This window comes from Artibeus jamaicensis, unplaced genomic scaffold (assembly GCF_021234435.1).
Source record: "Artibeus jamaicensis isolate MK-2021 breed Jamaican fruit bat unplaced genomic scaffold, CSHL_Jam_final contig_484, whole genome shotgun sequence".
Classification (NCBI taxonomy): Eukaryota; Metazoa; Chordata; class Mammalia; order Chiroptera; family Phyllostomidae; genus Artibeus; species Artibeus jamaicensis.
In genome coordinates this window covers 10,791,311-10,796,715 of record NW_026521859.1, presented here as the reverse complement: position 1 = coordinate 10,796,715, position 5,405 = coordinate 10,791,311, and the positions used below count along the sequence as shown (strand labels likewise).

Sequence of the window (5,405 nt, the reverse complement as noted above, 5' to 3'; positions counted from 1 at the left end):
ACGCTCTCCACCATGCAGCTGCAATGCTGCTGTGGACACTAAAGTGGCCAGGAGGGCTCCCCTGGTCCCAGGGCCCCCTAAGTCCCTGCCAGACCCCCGGTGAGGCCCATTGGACTTCAGGCAGCCTGAACGGCGGGGCAGCCGTGCCGAGACCAGGTGGACTTTGCTCTTTTCACTGTGTACAGTCAAGCTTCCTTGACCAAAAAATGGGGCATTTGGCCCAGGCTCAAGGCTGCAGCGCATGCATTTCCTAGAACTACTGGGCCTCAAGTCCCAGGGGTGTGAGGGACGAGGGCCAGGCGCGCCGTCACCCTGCTAAAACTCGGGCAGCTGTGGAGAGGCCGACCAGGAGGACCTGCCCGGCCATACCAGGGTAGGCCTGCGGCGTGCAGACAGTGCCCTGGGCCCACGGGAAACATGCCCCCCCCTCCGGTCTCCCCAGGCCCAGACAACAGCAGAGCTGGACACACAGGGTGCATTGGGGACAGGGCTGGACCTGCTCACTCCCAACGCCCCCTTCAGGTGGACACCCAGGTTGCAGAGGGGTGCGTGCCAGCTCTGGAGAGACTCTGTCCTCTCCCTAGTCCCTTTCCTTTGCCTATTCTCCTCCCTTCCAGATTCTGAGGGAGCTTGTTTTGCAGCAGATGGACGGAAAACCTGAGGAATCCAGTAACTCTGGGCTGGGCTCCTCCCCCAGAGGGTCAGAGGTGCTGTTTTCACCTGGGAGCTGAGATGAACTTTGAACGCCACAGAGCTTCGGGGAGACCCCAGGCTGAGCGGAGGGAGAATCCCCGCCTGCAGCCATGGGGTGGCCAGCTCTGCGCCCTGGGGTGTCTGTCCTCAGGTGGGTGCTTCCTGCTGGAAGTGTATGAGCAAATGTCTGAGAATGACAGCGGTGGCCAGAAGGACAGGACATCATCTCCGGCTGCACGTCAGTGGCCAGGTGGCCTGGGAAGGGACGCGGGGGCCAGCATGCCAGATCGTACAGGTTAATGTTTGACCTGGGGCCATGTGTTTTTCCACTGGGTATTTTTATCCTCTGTACCTGGCAGTGGGCAGCCAGGGGCCCTCCTCCGTGGGCACAGAAAGGAGGGAGGGGGTGCCCTGCTGGGGCTGCTCTGGGCAAGGCAGGGCTGCAGATAAGTCGGAGGGGACAGCTTGGAGGTAACAGGCAGGGGAGAGAGAGAACAGGGTCCAGAGCGAGACAGCTCTCTTCGCCTCAGCCACATCCCAGCCCCGCCCCGCCCCCAGCCCCTAGCTCTCCTGTCCCTGAAAGGACCGGCGGAGGTAAGGGGAAGAACAAGCTGTGAGGGGAGACGAAGAGAACCTTTCTGGGGCCCACAACTCTTCAGGAAGGTTAAAGACGCTCTGCACCACTCCACCTGTGTTACTCTTGTTGGTGATGAATCACTCGCATACCCTGGACAACACGAGTTGCGCGATTTCTTCTTTCTGGACACACAATGGTCTTACTCAGATGGTGGGGAGTGAGTCAGAGCTCATGGGGCCATCCCATCCTTGACACCATTCTAACAGGGAAACACAGCCTGGCTCCCAGGGAGCCCCCAGTCTAAGGGGTGGGGCTGTGTCTTAATGTATGACGGGAACTGTTCCTCTGCATCTAAGCAGCTGCATTAATTAAAGACACTCCCTGGGTTGTATAGCTCTGGGCTTCCCCAGCCCTCACTGTCCCTCGGTTTCCTCCTCGGCAGTGGGAGAGTCTGGCCTGAGCTAACTTTATGAAGCTGTTTACAGCCCAGTGACCACAGAGCCCTTCTTGCCCCTGCTGGGGGTGTAGGGGAGGGAGGCCCCGGCGGCCGCTCAGCCTGGGGCCAGCTGCTGCTCTAGTGCCAGCCTTGCGAAGCCGCTTCCTTCCTGTCGGCCTTCCTGGACCTCCAGGTCCAGATGGGCTTTCAATTTATACCTGAATCTGGTGGGAAGTGGGTCCCCCCCAAACGTGCCCACCAGCTGGCCCCCAAATCACCAACAGCTCCTGCCCCAATGCTCAGCAACACTGTTCCGAGGCGAGCCAGGCAGGCTGGCCTCTGGCCCAGGGTCTTTCTCGGAGCTCCCCGGGGGTCCCTCTGGGGCAGGAGTAGGACTAGCCGGGGAAAACCAGTTCTCTCTGAGTGGCTCATGAAGGGCTTCCTGAAGTTGGCAAGTGAGGGTCCCCAGATCAAGGGGGGATAAGCCCTGCCGGAAGAGGAGAGCTGTCCGGGGATGGAGTCCCGGTTCTCTCACTGTCCTGCCATGATTGCCTTGGCGTGGGGTGTAGGAATGGGGCTGGGGGACAGAAGACTCTCACTTGGGTACAGGGGAGTGGGGCCTGGCCCTGGGCCTGCAGCCAGCGGAAGCTGCCTCTAACTGTGAGCTCAGTCTCTCACTGGGGGTGGAGCTTCCCGCCCCCAACCTGCCTTCCTGCAGGTCCTCCCCTCCCACTGTACGCTATATCCCCAGACTTGGCCACCTCTCTGTTCCCCAGCATGTGTTAGGCACTGGGTTAGGGTCGCTTACTCATAGGCCTCCTTCATTCCTCCATACAACTTGGGTGGTAGATTTCTTTATCCCCATTTTACAGATGAGGAAACCGGATAGCAGCATCGTTAAACAATTAACCCAAGGTCACACAGCATGGCTGGATTTAAACCTAAGTCTATCTGGCTCCCAGTTCAGCTGAGAAATGATATCAGCCTTGTATCCTGTGTATTTTAAGTCCCAGCTTTCTTATCATCTCTGTCTACCAGAGCCCTGTCCTGTTGGCCTAATTAAAGTTTGATGTAACCCACTCCTACAATCTACGGTCTCATTCTCACCACTTGGAAGTTCCTCCTAGTGTATAACCTTTGATGTCTCCTGCTGTCTCTTACCCTGAAATCAGGCATGGTGGAACAAACTGGGAGACATGGGAAAGGGGAGGGGGGAAAGAGAGGGAGAGAAATATTGATGTGAGAGAGAAATATGGACTGGTTTTATATGTGCCCCAACCAGGGGCTGAACCTGCAACCCAGGCACGTGCCCCGACTAGGAATTGAACCGGCAACCTTTTGCTTTGCATAATGACGCCCAACCAACTGAGCCACACTGGTCAGGGCTCCCAGTCTTGGACTCTAGAATTCCACAGGCATTCCTCTGTGGTTCTGAAGGGTGGGTTTCTCCCTTCAGATCCTGGCTGCAGAAGCAGGAGTCCCAGAGGCTAGGGGCAGAAGAGGCTCTGAATTTGTACTGGGAGATGGAGATGTTCTCTTGGGCCACCTCACAGAGAAGGCCTGGGCCCTGCCTGTGGACCCTTCCATCTCCTGCTGACTCCAGGACAGGTGAGGAACAAGCATGATGAATACGGAGACTATGAGACCCTCAGAGGGTTCTTGGCTTCTGATGCTGATTAATTCTTTGGGGGAATTTGAGGCTGTGTCCCTGAGGGCACCAAGAAGTCCTGGGCTCCGGAAATCCCCACGTGGCCCGCGCACCCCTGCAGAGAAAGAAGCCGAGGGGAAAGGACTCAGGCTTGCACCCATTCCCTGATGCGGGGGAGTCCGGTTCCTCCCCGGGTAAGAAGGAAGGGGGAATTCCAAAGACCTGGCTCCAGGGTCCTGGCATTGGACCCAGACCCTCCATTTCTTAGAAGACTGCTGCTTTCCGGGACAGCCCTCCTGACTTCTGGCCTCGCTGAGGGGGACACAGTTGAGGAGACACAGTTAGGCTCCTATGGCTCCCTGGCCTGAGAGATCGAATGGAGGAAGCTCCTTGGCCCTGAGCACTCCCGAACCCCCCTTCCAGGCTGCCTTACCCCCAAACCCCAGCACCAGGGGATAAGCCTGCCCCCCTCCCACAGACCACCTCTTCTTGAGAAGGGTGACTGGCTCACACCACTGTTGGGGGAGGGGCAGCCCGGCCTGACATTCTCCTCCAGGAATCCTGAGTCCCCTCACTCCCTGGTCACTGGTCGCTGGTTTTCTCTGCCCTGGGCTGGGGCCCATGAGAGATTCAGAGCAGGGACAGACAGCGGCCTTGGAGATAGGAGACACAGGCATGTGCGTGGACCACAGGCCAGGCGCCAAAGAGAACAATGAAAATAGCTAACATTCCTCCAGCCCTTCCAAAATGGGGCACTTAATACAGCTTGACCCACTTCACCCTCACCGTCACCCTATAAAATCAGAACTGTCGTGTCCACATTTTACAGATGAGGAAACTGAAGCTCAGAGAGGCTAAGCAACTGGCTCGAGGTCTTACCGCTCGGAAGCAGAACTGGAACGAGGTGGTCCACCCCAGAGACTGCATTCTTGCCTTCCACAGCTGCGCTGCCCACTACAGTAGCCACTAAACTCGTGGGACTATTTAACTCTGAAATAATTCAAATAAAATACAATGAAAACTTCAGTTCCTCAGTTTCACCAGCCACCTTTCAAGTGGCTAGTGGCTACCACCTTGGGCAAGGCAGATACTAAACATTTGGATCATTGCAGAAAGCTCCACTGAGCACCACCAGTCTGCAGTCTACTGCCTCCCAAGGACCGAGATTGAGCCGAGGAAAATCATCCTCCAGTTGACAGAATAAAATAATAATTAACAGTATGATAATATGGCTATAATTTACCAAGCTTCCTACGTGCCAGGCACAATGCCAAACTCATAATCCTTACTCAATCCCAGGCAGGGAAGGTTACCCAGGGTCACATAAGCCAGGGAATGAGTCCAGGTCTGAGTGACCCAGGTCCCATTGGGTCCTTCCCCCTCAGGCTCCACCCCCTGCTGTGCCCCCCAGAGTGTAGCAGGAGCCCCTGGAGAAAATAGGGGAGGGCAAATGCCGGCGTTTCGCAAGAACGGGGATTGACTAAATCAGCCCGTAATTAGCATCATCCTGTTTCCCCCAGCCTGGCTGACCAGAACATTGCGCTAATGAAGTCAAGGTTTCGGTTTTGAGCCCTACGAGCATCACTTCACAGAGAGAAAGCCTCACTCCCTGCCCTGAGGACTGCATCGCAGACATTGTGATTAGGAGACTGGGGATGATGTTTCAGTGCAGCTCGTGCCCTGCTCTCGGAGGCCCAGTGCAGGCCAAGTCGCTGTAGCAGGGGAAGGGCTGGGGAAGCAGCCTGTTTAATGCTCGTGGGCACACACCTTCTGGACAATGGGGTTGGAAGTATCTTCCTCCTCCAGAAAGGACGGGGTCGGCAGAGGCGAGGTTAGAATTTGAAGGAAAGATGCAAAAGGTAGAACAGAGCTTCTGAGACTTTATCTTCTGTAGAACTTTTGGGGGAGTTTAAAGGGAATTTTGAGGGCTTGACTTGGATCTGCCTTTACTATCCCATAAGGATTGTTCTATTGTCGGGAAAGACAGCTTCAATTTTGTGTCAACCTCCCCGTGTCATCTGGGGAGATAAGGCCAGTGAGTGGCAGGGGCA

At 56.2% G+C, this 5,405-nt stretch overlaps 1 long non-coding RNA gene across 1 annotated transcript; it reads left to right on the top strand.

Moving 5' to 3' along the window:
- Positions 1–301: 301 nt before the first annotated feature.
- Positions 302–4,276, top strand: LOC119047218 (uncharacterized). Its single transcript, XR_005082103.2, has 4 exons — positions 302–373; positions 642–844; positions 3,163–3,314; positions 4,184–4,276. It is a non-coding gene; the product is annotated as an uncharacterized LOC119047218 (long non-coding RNA).
- The last annotated feature ends 1,129 nt before the right edge of the window (positions 4,277–5,405 follow it).